Source organism: Doryrhamphus excisus, linkage group LG20 (assembly GCF_037039965.1).
Source record: "Doryrhamphus excisus strain RoL-2023G ecotype Guam linkage group LG20, RoL_Dexc_Guam_v1.1, whole genome shotgun sequence".
NCBI lineage: Eukaryota > Metazoa > Chordata > Actinopteri > Syngnathiformes > Syngnathidae > Doryrhamphus > Doryrhamphus excisus.
This window is the reverse complement of record NC_136376.1, coordinates 15675490-15689280: the sequence shown is the minus strand read 5'-3', so window position 1 is coordinate 15689280 and position 13791 is coordinate 15675490. Positions and strand designations below refer to the sequence as shown.

General features: G+C 52.7%; 1 long non-coding RNA gene across 1 annotated transcript; it reads right to left on the bottom strand.

Annotated features, from left to right (window-relative positions):
- Positions 1-7121: 7121 nt before the first annotated feature.
- On the bottom strand, positions 7122-8506 carry LOC144894468 (uncharacterized). Its single transcript, XR_013625079.1, has 2 exons — positions 8281-8506; positions 7122-8211 (listed from the first exon to the last, which is right to left on the bottom strand). It is a non-coding gene; the product is annotated as an uncharacterized LOC144894468 (long non-coding RNA).
- Between the last annotated feature and the right edge of the window lie 5285 nt (positions 8507-13791).

Genomic DNA, 13791 nt, shown 5'->3' with positions numbered 1-13791 from the left:
CCAGTCTTAAAGGGCCAGCCTTAGAGGGCCAGCCTTAAAGGGCCAGCTTAAAGGGCCAGCCTTAAAGGGCCAGCTTAAAGGGCCAGCCTTAGATGGCCAGCCTTAAGGGGCCAGCTTAAAGGGCCAGCTTTAAAGGGCCAGCCTTAAAGGGCCAGCCTTAAAGGGCCAGCCTTAAAGGGCCAGCTTAAAGGGCCAGCCTTAAGGGGCCAGCTTAAAGGGCCAACCTTAAAGGGCAAGCCTTAAAGGGCCAGCCTTAAAGGGCCAGCCTTAAAGGGCCAGCTTAAAGGGCCAGCCTTAAAGGGCCAGCTTAAAGGGCCAGCTTTAGATGGCCAGCCTTAAGGGGCCATCTTAAAGGGCCAGCCTTAAAGGGCCAGCCTTAAAGGGCCAGCTTAAAGGGCCAGCCTCAAGGGGCCAGCTTAAAGGGCCAGCCTTAAAGGGCAAGCCTTAAAGGGCCAGCCTTAGAGGGCCAGCTTAAAGGGCCAGCCTTAGAGGGCCAGCTTAAAGGGCCAGCCTTAAGGGGCCAGCTTAAAGGGCCAGCCTTAAAGGGCCAGCCTTAAAGGGCCAGCTTAAAGGGCCAGCCTTAAAGGGCCAGCCTTAAAGGGCCAGCTTAAAGGGCCAGCCTTAAAGGGCCAGCCTTAGAGGGCCAGCTTAAAGGGCCAGCTTTAAAGGGCCAGCCTTAAAGGGCCAGCTTAAAGGGCCAGCCTTAAAGGGCCAGCTTAAAGGGCCAGCCTTAGATGGCCAGCCTTAAGGGGCCAGCTTAAAGGGCCAGCCTTAAAGGGACAGCCTTAAAGGGCCAGCTTTAAAGGGCCAGCTTAAAGGGCCAGCCTTAAAGGGCCAGCTTAAAGGGCCAGCCTTAAAGGGCCAGCTTAAAGGGCCAGCCTTAGAGGGCCAGCCTTAAGGGGCCAGCCTTAAAGGGCCAGCTTAAAGGGCCAGCCTTAGAGGGCCAGCCTTAAGGGGCCAGCTTAAAGGGCCAGCCTTAAAGGGCCAGCCTTAAAGGGCCAGCCTTAAAGGGCCAGCCTTAGATGGCCAGCTTAAAGGGCCAGCCTTAGAGGGCCAGCTTAAAGGGCCAGCCTTAGAGGGCCAGCTTAAAGGGCCAGCCTTAAGGGGCCAGCTTAAAGGGCCAGCCTTAAAGGGCCAGCCTTAAAGGGCCAGTCTTAGAGGGCCAGCCTTAAAGGGCCAGCTTAAAGGGCCAGCCTTAAAGGGCCAGCTTAAAGGGCCAGCCTTAGATGGCCAGCCTTAAGGGGCCAGCTTAAAGGGCCAGCCTTAAAGGGCCAGCCTTAAAGGGCCAGCTTTAAAGGGCCAGCTTAAAGGGCCAGCCTTAAAGGGCCAGCTTAAAGGGCCAGCCTTAAAGGGCCAGCTTAAAGGGCCAGCCTTAGAGGGCCAGCCCTAAGGGGCCAGCTTAAAGGGCCAGCCTTAAAGGGCCAGCCTTAAAGGGCCAGCCTTAGAGGGCCAGCTTAAAGGGCCAGCCTTAGAGGGCCAGCTTAAAGGGCCAGCCTTAAAGGGCCAGCTTAAAAGGCCAGCCTTAGAGGGCCAGCTTTACAGGGCCAGCTTAAAGGGCCAGCCTTAAAGGGCCAGCTTAAAGGGCCAGCCTTAGATGGCCAGCCTTAGATGGCCAGCCTTAAGGGGCCAGCTTAAAGGACCAGCCTTAAAGGGCCAGCCTTAAAGGGCCAGCCTTAAAGGGCCAGCCTTAAAGGGCCAGCCTTAAAGGGCCAGCCTTAAAGGGCCAGCCTTAAGGGGCCAGCTTAAAGGGCCAGCCTTAAAGGGCAAGCCTTAAAGGGCCAGCCTTAGAGGGCCAGCTTAAAGGGCCAGCCTTAGAGGGCCAGCTTAAAGGGCCAGCCTTAAGGGGCCAGCTTAAAGGGCCAGCCTTAAAGGGCCAGCCTTAAAGGGCCAGCTTTAAAGGGCCAGCTTAAAGGGCCAGCCTTAAAGGGCCAGCCTTAAAGGGCAAGCCTTAGAGGGCCAGCTTAAAGGGCCAGCCTTAGAGGGCCTGCTTAAAGGGCCAGCCTTAAGGGGCCAGCTTAAAGGGCCAGCCTTAAAGGGCCAGCCTTAAAGGGCCAGCCTTAAAGGGCCAGCTTAAAGGGCCAGCCTTAGATGGCCAGCCTTAAAGGGCCAGCTTAAAGGGCCAGCCTTAAAGGGCCAGCTTAAAGGGCCAGCCTTAAAGGGCAAGCCTTAAAGGGCCAGCCTTAAAGGGCCAGCCTTAGAGGGCCAGCTTAAAGGGCCAGCCTTAGAGGGCCAGCTTAAAGGGCCAGCCTTAAGGGGCCAGCTTAAAGGGCCAGCCTTAAAGGGCCAGCCTTAAAGGGCCAGTCTTAAAGGGCCAGCCTTAGAGGGCCAGCCTTAAAGGGCCAGCTTAAAGGGCCAGCCTTAAAGGGCCAGCTTAAAGGGCCAGCCTTAAAGGGCCAGCTTAAAGGGCCAGCCTTAGATGGCCAGCCTTAAGGGGCCAGCTTAAAGGGCCAGCCTTAAAGGGCCAGCCTTAAAGGGCCAGCCTTAAAGGGCCAGCCTTAAAGGGCCAGCTTAAAGGGCCAGCCTTAAGGGGCCAGCTTAAAGGGCCAGCCTTAGAGGGCCAGCTTAAAGGGCCAGCCTTAAGGGGCCAGCTTAAAGGGCCAGCCTTAAAGGGCCAGCCTTAAAGGGCCAGCTTAAAGGGCCAGCCTTAAAGGGCCAGCCTTAAAGGGCCAGCTTAAAGGGCCAGCCTTAAAGGGCCAGCCTTAGAGGGCCAGCTTAAAGGGCCAGCCTTAAAGGGCCAGCCTTAAAGGGCCAGCTTAAAGGGCCAGCCTTAAAGGGCCAGCTTAAAGGGCCAGCCTTAAAGGGCCAGCCTTAAAGGGCCAGCCTTAGAGGGCCAGCCTTAAAGGGCCAGCTTAAAGGGCCAGCCTTAAAGGGCCAGCTTAAAGGGCCAGCCTTAGATGGCCAGCCTTAAGGGGCCAGCTTAAAGGGCCAGCCTTAAAGGGCCAGCCTTAAAGGGCCAGCTTTAAAGGGCCAGCTTAAAGGGCCAGCCTTAAAGGGCCAGCTTAAAGGGCCAGCCTTAGAGGGCCAGCCTTAAGGGGCCAGCCTTAAAGGGCCAGCTTAAAGGGCCAGCCTTAGAGGGCCAGCCTTAAGGGGCCAGCTTAAAGGGCCAGCCTTAAAGGGCCAGCCTTAAAGGGCCAGCCTTAAAGGGCCAGCCTTAGATGGCCAGCTTAAAGGGCCAGCCTTAGAGGGCCAGCTTAAAGGGCCAGCCTTAGAGGGCCAGCTTAAAGGGCCAGCCTTAAGGGGCCAGCTTAAAGGGCCAGCCTTAAAGGGCCAGCCTTAAAGGGCCAGTCTTAAAGGGCCAGCCTTAGAGGGCCAGCCTTAAAGGGCCAGCTTAAAGGGCCAGCCTTAAAGGGCCAGCTTAAAGGGCCAGCCTTAGATGGCCAGCCTTAAGGGGCCAGCTTAAAGGGCCAGCCTTAAAGGGCCAGCCTTAAAGGGCCAGCTTAAAAGGGCCAGCCTTAAAGGGCCAGCTTAAAGGGCCAGCCTTAAAGGGCCAGCTTAAAGGGCCAGCCTTAGAGGGCCAGCCCTAAGGGGCCAGCTTAAAGGGCCAGCCTTAAAGGGCCAGCCTTAAAGGGCCAGCCTTAGAGGGCCAGCTTAAAGGGCCAGCCTTAAAGGGCCAGCTTAAAAGGCCAGCCTTAGAGGGCCAGCTTTACAGGGCCAGCTTAAAGGGCCAGCCTTAAAGGGCCAGCTTAAAGGGCCAGCCTTAGATGGCCAGCCTTAAGGGGCCAGCTTAAAGGACCAGCCTTAAAGGGCCAGCCTTAAAGGGCCAGACTTAAAGGGCCAGCCTTAAAGGGCCAGCCTTAAGGGGCCAGCTTAAAGGGCCAGCCTTAAAGGGCAAGCCTTAAAGGGCCAGCCTTAGAGGGCCAGCTTAAAGGGCCAGCCTTAGAGGGCCAGCTTAAAGGGCCAGCCTTAAGGGGCCAGCTTAAAGGGCCAGCCTTAAAGGGCCAGCCTTAAAGGGCCAGCTTTAAAGGGCCAGCTTAAAGGGCCAGCCTTAAAGGGCCAGCCTTAAAGGGCCAGCTTAAAGGGCCAGCCTTAAGGGGCCAGCTTAAAGGGCCAGCCTTAAAGGGCAAGCCTTAAAGGGCCAGCCTTAGAGGGCCAGCTTAAAGGGCCAGCCTTAGAGGGCCTGCTTAAAGGGCCAGCCTTAAGGGGCCAGCTTAAAGGGCCAGCCTTAAAGGGCCAGCCTTAAAGGGCCAGCCTTAAAGGGCCAGCTTAAAGGGCCAGCCTTAGATGGCCAGCCTTAAAGGGCCAGCTTAAAGGGCCAGCCTTAAAGGGCCAGCTTAAAGGGCCAGCCTTAAAGGGCAAGCCTTAAAGGGCCAGCCTTAAAGGGCCAGCCTTAGAGGGCCAGCTTAAAGGGCCAGCCTTAGAGGGCCAGCTTAAAGGGCCAGCCTTAAGGGGCCAGCTTAAAGGGCCAGCCTTAAAGGGCCAGCCTTAAAGGGCCAGTCTTAAAGGGCCAGCCTTAGAGGGCCAGCCTTAAAGGGCCAGCTTAAAGGGCCAGCCTTAAAGGGCCAGCTTAAAGGGCCAGCCTTAAAGGGCCAGCTTAAAGGGCCAGCCTTAGATGGCCAGCCTTAAGGGGCCAGCTTAAAGGGCCAGCCTTAAAGGGCCAGCCTTAAAGGGCCAGCCTTAAAGGGCCAGCCTTAAAGGGCCAGCCTTAAAGGGCCAGCTTAAAGGGCCAGCCTTAAGGGGCCAGCTTAAAGGGCCAGCCTTAAAGGGCAAGCCTTAAAGGGCCAGCCTTAAAGGGCCAGCCTTAAAGGGCCAGCTTAAAGGGCCAGCCTTAAAGGGCCAGCCTTAAAGGGCCAGCTTAAAGGGCCAGCCTTAAAGGGACAGCCTTAAAGGGCCAGCTTGAATGGCCAGCCTTAAAGGGCCAGCCTTAAAGGGCAAGCCTTAAAGGGCCAGCCTTAAAGGGCCAGTCTTAAAGGGACAGCCTTAAAGGGCCAGCTTGAATGGCCAGCCTTAAAGGGCCAGCCTTAAAGGGCAAGCCTTAAAGGGCCAGCCTTAAAGGGCCAGTCTTAGAGGGCCAGCTTAAAGGGCCAGCCTTAGAGGGCCAGCTTAAAGGGCCAGCCTTAAAGGGCCAGTCTTAAAGGGCCAGCCTTAGAGGGCCAGCCTTAAAGGGCCAGCTTAAAGGGCCAGCCTTAGAGGTCCAGCCTTAGAGGCCCAGCCTTAAACGGCCAGCTTAAAGGGCCAGACTTAGATGGCCAGCCTTAAAGGGCCAGCCTTAGATGGCCAGCCTTAAAGGGCCAGCTTAAAAGGCCAGCCTTAGAGGGCCAGCCTTAGAGGGCCAGCCTTAAAGGGCCAGCCTTAAAGGGCCAGCCTTAAAGGGCCAGCCTTAAAGGGACAGCCTTAAAGGGCCAGCGTAAAGGGCCAGCTTAAAGGGCCAGCTTAAAGGGCCAGCCTTAAGGGGCCAGCTTAAAGGGCCAGCCTTAGAGGGCCAGCTTAAAGGGCCAGCCTTAAAGGGCCAGCCTTATAGGGCCAGCTTAAAGGGCCAGCCTTAAAGGGCCAGCTTAAAGGGCCAGCCTTAAAGGGCAAGCCTTAAAGGGCAAGCCTTAAAGGGCCAGCCTTAAAGGGCCAGCCTTAGAGGGCCAGCTTAAAGGGTCAGCCTTAAGGGGCCAGCTTAAAGGGCCAGCCTTAAAGGGCCAGCCTTAAGGGGCCAGCTTAAAGGGCCAGCCTTAAAGGGCCAGCCTTAAAGGGCCAGCCTTAAAGGGCCAGCTTAAAGGGCCAGCCTTAAAGGGCCAGCTTAAAGGGCCAGCCTTAAAGAGCCAGCTTAAAGGGCCAGCCTTAGAGGGCCAGCCTTAAGGGGCCAGCTTAAAGGGCCAGCTTGAATGGCCAGCCTTAAAGGGCCAGCCTTAAAGGGCCAGCTTAAAGGGCCAGCCTTAAAGGGCCAGCTTAAAGGGCCAGCCTTAGAGGGCCAGCCTTAAAGGGCCAGCTTGAATGGCCAGCCTTAAAGGGCCAGCCTTAAAGGGCCAGCTTAAAGGGCCAGCCTTAAAGGGCCAGCTTAAAGGGCCAGCCTTAGAGGGCCAGCCTTAAGGGGCCAGCTTAAAGGGCCAGCCTTAGAGGGCCAGCTTAAAGGGCCAGCCTTAAAGGGCCAGCTTAAAGGGCCAGCCTTAGAGGGCCAGCCTTAAGGGGCCAGCTCTTTAAGGCTGGCCCTCTAAGGCTGGCCCTCTAAGGCTGGCCCTTTAAGGCTGGCCTTCTAAGGCTGGCCCTTTAAGGCTGGCCCTCTAAGGCTGGCCTTTTAGGCTGGCCCTTAAAGCTGGCCTTTTAAGCTGGCCCTTAAAGCTGGCCCTTTAAGGCTGGCCCTCTAAGGCTGGCCCTTTAAGGCTGGCCCTTTAAGGCTGGCCCTCTAAGGCTGGCCCTCTAAGGCTGGCCCTCTAAGGCTGGCCCTTTAAGGCTGGCCCTCTAAGGCTGGCCCTCTAAGGCTGGCCCTTTAAGGCTGGCCCTCTAAGGCTGGCCTTTTAGGCTGGCCCTTAAAGCTGGCCTTTTAAGCTGGCCCTTTAAGGCTGGCCCTTTAAGCTGGGCCTTTAAGGCTGGCCCTCTAAGGCTGGCCCTTTAAGGCTGGCCCTCTAAGGCTGGCCCTTTAAGGCTGGCCCTTTAAGGCTGGCCCTTTAAGGCTGGCCCTTTAAGGCTGGCCCTTTAAGGCTGGCCCTTTAAGCTGGGCCTTTAAGGCTGGCCCTCTAAGGCTGGCCCTTTAAGGCTGGCCCTTTAAGCTGGGCCTTTAAGGCTGGCCCTCTAAGGCTGGCCCTTTAAGGCTGGCCCTCTAAGGCTGGCCCTTTCAGGCCAGAAACATGTAGCAACATGTCAGTCCACTTTACAAAATTTACCGGTAAATAATCCAACACTTATACATCCAATTCAAGATGGCCATCCTTCATAGTTGCAGTAAAAGTTCACTATTGGCATTCATCCCACTCTACTGTCTAGCAATGTGTTTAGCAGTTGAAATATGCATGTGCTGGAAATGGTGTGTTCCTAACGTCCGAGTGTACTCGGAAGATGAAAACTTGTGCTTCGTTGTCCTTCACATTGTCCCGGAACACATTGGGAGCGTTGTCTCCGTCAAAGGCAATATTAGCGACATCTGGTGGAAGAAGGAAGGCAAAGCAATCTCGCTACAACGAGTGAAAGACAGATCGCCATTACAAACAAAAATGCTTTAATTAGTTCATGTCATTAACAGTTCAATTGCTTGGTGGTCATTATATGCACAAGTTAGCGCCAAAATAACCAGTCCGTTTCAATGCGCGCTGTGACATAAGATGCTCATGACGTCAGCGGTCACGTGATGAAATGGTCACCATTTGGAAGCAGTGTGACTCAGGAAGACTTGACACACTTCGAGGCTTCGGGCTCATTTCACCATCTCTACTAAAAACAAATAGTTGATGGAAAAGCAGAAATCATGAAAATAATGCGTGTAACATCTATTCGCCTTCTTACAGTGTGCATGTTCATCGTTTCGTCGCATGCTTGAGCTTCATGGCCAATTTTTACACGGATTTACGCACCACATTTCCCAAAACGGTGGAAACTTTGGGTCTTGGGAGTTAACTCGGAGTTATGAGGGTGTTAGCGGAGCAATGCTGTCACCTAGTGGCGTTATGGCAGTACTGCAGTGATTTCAAATTGTCACTTTGTTCCAACGATTGAGGGAAGGTTGTCATGTAGCTATGATACCTATTAAGTATCCTCCCTGCTGCGTTAGGAACCTTGGGGGCTGGTCTACAATTGGGTGTGGAGGGGGTGAGGGGTTTCCTTGGGGCTACTCCTTTGCCCTCGGCATGGTTCTGGCTCGGTCACCCTTCTATTTTAACCGCACTAGATACAGGCACGGGACCCACCATAGCCCAGCTGTCCTCCACCTTGAACTACTTGACCAACCCATATATTCATACCGTATATAAACCACATAGAGGCCAGCCCTTTGGAGTGGGTCTCTTTAGTTGACTTATTTTTTATTGCATAATATACACAATGCCATTTCATCACACACATGGGTGAGGCGGGCTTGGCTGGGGTTCCAAGCAGCAATTGAAGACAAGGACAATCCTCCATGTCCAAAGCAGGGATGTCAGAGAGCGGGCGGCAGCAAAGATACGTCCAACAGTTGAGAGTCAGTGAAAGGGCTGCTGGAGTACACGACATCCTCGTCTGAGTTTGCAGCAGAGTCGTACAGCATGGGGTCCACGTCGAGATCCAAATGAGTCTCTAGGATGTCATCGCTCAGTCCTGAACCAACCACAAGAAAGACAGAGGAAGCAAAGTGCACAGTACGGGTCAAAGGTCACAACAACTAACCTTACATGAGACGTCAACACACGTTTGTCTCCATGAAGGTACAGTGCATCCGGAAAGTATTCACAGCGCTTCACTTTTTCTACATTTTGTCATGTTACATTCATGTTTTGAATATATTAAAAATAGAAAACCAAAAAAATCACATTTACATAAGTATTCACAGATCTTTCTACAGCTCAATTGGAGTCCACCTGCAGTAAATTCAGTTGATTGGACATGATTTGGAAATATAATAACCTTTTTCACATTGTCATAATGGAGTATTTTGAGGTAAGAGATTAAATTAATACAATTTGGAATGAGGCTGTAACTTGACAAAATGTGGAAAAAGTGAAGCGCTGTGAATACTTTCCGGATGCGCTGTATGTGCCCTGGGATTGGCTGGCCACCGGTCCAGGGTGTACCCCGCCTCTCGCCCCAAATCAGGCTCCAGCATACCCCCACCCTAGTGAGGATAAGAGACATAGAAAATGAATGAATAACTAAACCATGTTGGTGTCATTCAACAGCTGTACTGTAATCTTACCTTGTCTAAGCTGTTGGGACCAAATTCTTGAGCGTCAACATCCTTCAGTATTCTGTTAAATGGATGGAGAATGCTGCACATGTAATTCATGTGGCAGCCAGAATATCTGTATTCATTAGTGCAGTCCAAAAAAGGAAAAGCAAGGCGATGGGGGCAGAAGGCATACCATGGAGCAGTCCAGAGACAAAAGAACTCCCAAAATCAGCTGGAGGAGGTCGCGGTCCACTGGGCAGTACACTGAAAAAAAATTTGGAGTGCCATTTACTTGAGCAAAGCTAGGTAACAATTTGCACGCACAATTCCCAAGCAACTTTTCCTTGGGAAATACTCTGGTCAAATTTACTTTTTTTGAATGAAAAAGGTACTCTTTGCTAGTAAATTTGACCCCAAACTACCTTTGAATCTACTTCAAAATCCATATAAATGTACTCGCTTTTCAGGATTGTTTAACTAGTTTTCCCTGACTATTTGAATATGATTGTGTAGTATTTTTTAAGATGGCCTTCTTTGAATGAAATGATCTTAACACATCTTCTACAAAACATTATTTCAAACCAGAACAGCTTCACTGCATTTGTACTAAAGCTGTATTTACTTCCAGATGACGGTGCACAAAAACGCAACACAGCCACAGGTTGAGGTACCTGTGAAATCAATTCAACATTTCATAACTAAACCAAAGACCTGGGATTTATTCCCTTAATTGGGAATCGTATTATTAGAATGATTATTTTTTGACTTCCACTTTCCTCATGCAGGTATGGACTTCCCACACTAGTGTGCCAGTCGCCTCCTTCTGGACTTTTGGTGTCTACTATACACTCAATTGGAGTCCACCTGCAGTAAATTCAGTTGATTGGACATGATTTGGAAATATAACCTTTTTCACATTGTCATAATGGAGTATTTTGAGGTAAGAGATTAAATTAATACAATTTGGAATGAGGCTGTAACTTGACAAAATGTGGAAAAAGTGAAGCGCTGTGAATACTTTCCGGATGCGCTGTATGTGCCCTGGGATTGGCTGGCCACCGGTCCAGGGTGTACCCCGCCTCTCGCCCCAAATCAGGCTCCAGCATACCCCCACCCTAGTGAGGATAAGAGACATAGAAAATGAATGAATAACTAAACCATGTTGGTGTCATTCAACAGCTGTACTGTAATCTTACCTTGTCTAAGCTGTTGGGACCAAATTCTTGAGCGTCAACATCCTTCAGTATTCTGTTAAATGGATGGTCAAATTTATATCTGGCCCTAACGAGCCCTAGCCAGCCCTAAAGAGCCCTGGCCCCAACTCGCCCTAGCCAGCCCTGGCCCCAACTCGCCCTAGCCCCAACTCGCCCTAGCCAGCCCTGGCCCCAACTCGCCCTAACTCGCCCTAGCCAGCCCTAAAGAGCCCTGGCCCCAACTCGCCCTAGCCAGCCCTAACTCGGCCCTAAAACCCTCCTCCAACCATAGCCCTAAAACCCTAACCCAAACATTCAAACGAGATCTATGTTGACTACTTACCCAACGGCGCAGCGCAGACTACTCATGTTTCCTTCGGTTAGCTGGTCCGTTGATACCACCATTCTCTGCCAGTCTGTCTTCTTCCTCTTTTGTTTCAACGCTCCAAGGCGTATTACTGCCCTCCACAGGTTGGGCACAAGTGTAAGAAGGCTGGGGGGGCTGGGGCGAGGGAGTGGGGGGCTGGGGTGTGGGACGGGGGAGGCTGGGCCTAAATGTAGAAGGCTGGGGGGCTCGGGGACTGGGGTGTGGAAGGCTGGGCCCAAATGAGGAAGGCAGGGGGTGAGGGAGGGGGGAGGCTGCTATTTCTACTTGCTATGTACTGCCAACTAGGGGTCACTTTAAAGTAATGCTATTCTACTCGGTAAATACCACCATCTCGTGGTCACTTTAATGGACTGCTGCTTCCAACAATGCAATCTCAATGGGCGACGTTTTTCGCCAGTAACTCCCCAACGAAAGGTCGTATAAACATAGAACCGACTTCTGCCTACACAAATTCAGCTGCAAGCTTTCCGTTGAGACCCCCAAGCCAAACAAACTTGGGTGCCCTCATTCCATCCCAAGACCTGCAAAACATCCTTACCGCCAAAGGACAAAACCCCTGAGACTCCAGCGCTACCCCCTGGGTCAGCACCCAGCGCAAACGCATGAGGAAAGAGAAAAACCTTGACCAAGGTCAGCCACCGGGAGAGGAATCCGGCGATTACGGTGACCAGCTGTCCCTGCTCTTGGATCTGATGGCGCGAGGGGAATCGGTTCCCCCCACTCCCCCACCAACCCGGGCCACAGAGGCCCTTCGGCGTTGGGAGTCAGAATTCGCTTTCTGTTGAGAACCCTAAGAAATTGAAAAATAGAATCCAGGAATATGAACCTGTAAAACCTGTAAAACCTCATCCCAAGACCTGCAAAACATGCTTACCGCCGAAGGACAAAACCCCTGAGACTCCAGCGCTACCGCACGAGTAAAGAGAAAAACCTCGACCAAGGTCAGCCACCGGGAGAGGAATCCGACCATTACGGTGACCAGCTGTCCCTGCTCTTGGATCTGATGGCGCGAGGGGAATCGGTTCCCCCCACTCCCCCACCAACCCGGGCCACAGAGGCCCTTCGGCGTTGGGAGTCAGAATTCGCTTTCCGTTGAGAACCCTAAGAAAGTGAAACCTGTGAAACCTGTGAAACCTGTGAAACCTGTGAAACCTGTGAAACCTGTAAAACCTGTAAAACCTGTAAAACCTGTAAAACCTGTGAAACCTGTAAAACCTGTAAAACCTGTAAAACCTGTAAAACCTGTAAAACCTGTAAATCCTTATCCCAAGACCTGCAAAACATCCTTACCGCCGAAGGACAAAACCCCTGAGACTCCAGCGCTACCGCACGAGTAAAGAGAAAAACCTCGACCAAGGTCAGCCACCGGGAGAGGAATCCGACCATTACGGTGACCAGCTGTCCCTGCTCTTGGATCTGATGGCGCGAGGGGAATCGGTTCCCCCCACTCCCCCACCAACCCGGGCCACAGAGGCCCTTCGGCGTTGGGAGTCAGAATTCGCTTTCCGTTGAGAACCCTAAGAAAGTGAAACCTGTGAAACCTGTGAAACCTGTAAAACCTGTAAAACCTGTGAAACCTGTAAAACCTGTGAAACCTGTAAAACCTGTAAAACCTGTAAATCCTTATCCCAAGACCTGCAAAACATCCTTACCGCCGAAGGACAAAACCCCTGAGACTCCAGCGCTACCGCACGAGTAAAGAGAAAAACCTCGACCAAGGTCAGCCACCGGGAGAGGAATCCGACGATTACGGTGACCAGCTGTCCCTGCTCTTGGATCTGATGGCGCGAGGGGAATCGGTTCCCCCCACTCCCCCACCAACCCAGGCCACAGAGGCCCTTCGGCGTTGGGAGTCAGAATTTGCTTTCCGTTGAGAACCCTAAGAAATTGAAAAATAGAATCCAGGAATATGAACCCTGTGAACCCTGTGAACCCTGTAAAACCTGTAAAACCTGTAAATCCTCATCCCAAGACCTGCAAAACATCCTTACCGCCGAAGGACAAAACCCCTGAGACTCCAGCGCTACCGCACGAGGAAAGAGAAAAACCTCGACCAAGGTCAGCCACCGGGAGAGGAATCCGACGATTACGGTGACCAGCTGTCCCTGCTCTTGGATCTGATGGCGCGAGGGGAATCGGTTCCCCCCACTCCCCCACCAACCCAGGCCACAGAGGCCCTTCGGCATTGGGAGTCAGAATTCGCTTTCCGTTGAGAACCCTAGAGAAATTGAAAAATAGAATCCAGGAATATGAACCTGTAAAACCACCCGCACAAAACGAAGATCCGCCACCGACAAACCCTGACATCCAAGGATTGGAACAAGATTTGGAGGAACCCTCCACCTCTGGGAACCCTCCACCTCTGGGACGCCGGAAGGCCACCCATCCCAACCACTTCTCTTCGTTCTCGGCTCGATCCAACAGTTGCCGGGGCCTGCCTGGATGCCGGTATCCAAACAGAACCAGAGGTATCCTCATCCCAAGACCTGCAAGACCTGCAAAACATCCTTACCGCCGAAGGACAAAACCCCTGAGACTCCAGCGCTACCCCCTGGGTCAGCACCCAGCGCAAACGCACGAGGAAAGAGAAAAACCTCGACCAAGGTCAGCCACCGGGAGAGGAATCCGACGATTACGGTGACCAGCTGTCCCTGCTCTTGGATCAGATGGCGCGAGGGGAATCGGTTACCCCCCGGTCCCCTACCAACTCGGACCACATAGGCCCTTTGCTGTTGGGAGTCAGAATTTGCTTGACGACGCCCCACTACTTACGCCACCAAGGGAGTCACCTGCGGAAAAAGGCCAATGGGAAGATATACTGGCGGACATCAGCTTCGACAGCTCTATGTCCGGCTCAATCGGCGGGAGCCAAAAGCAACTGGTCCAGCGTCATCGGCACACCACCAGGAAAATGGTTGATTGGCAACTTGCCGTGCGGAAGAGATTCGTCATCCTGGGAGATTCCAGTTTCCACCAAATGACTTCCCAGACCTGCAGGTGGACAGCTTTCCGGGGGACACCTTCAGGAATGCCAAGGATCTTCTTGCCAACGCAATCGTTCCCACAAAGGTGGAAAAACTGGTGTTGTCCTTCGGGATCAACAGAAGAACCTGGAAGCACAAACACCCCACCTTTGCCAACTTGTGACTATTGTCAGGAGAAGACAGCATGAACATTTCAGTGCATCCTAACCCTTCCATTGGTTAAGACGGGGAGAAGAACCCAGAGTTGAAGCTGCAGATACTGTTTTTGCCCCACAGGCCTGGTGTGAGTGGAGAGCGCTAGCAAGGCTGGCCTTCATCCAGCCTGTAGAAGACAGCACAAACACTTCAGTTCATCCTAACCCCTGACTCCAACCCCGGACCCTAACCCTGGTTGTCAACGGGGGATCATCACTTGTGGTTAATACAAAAATATATATAATTATATTA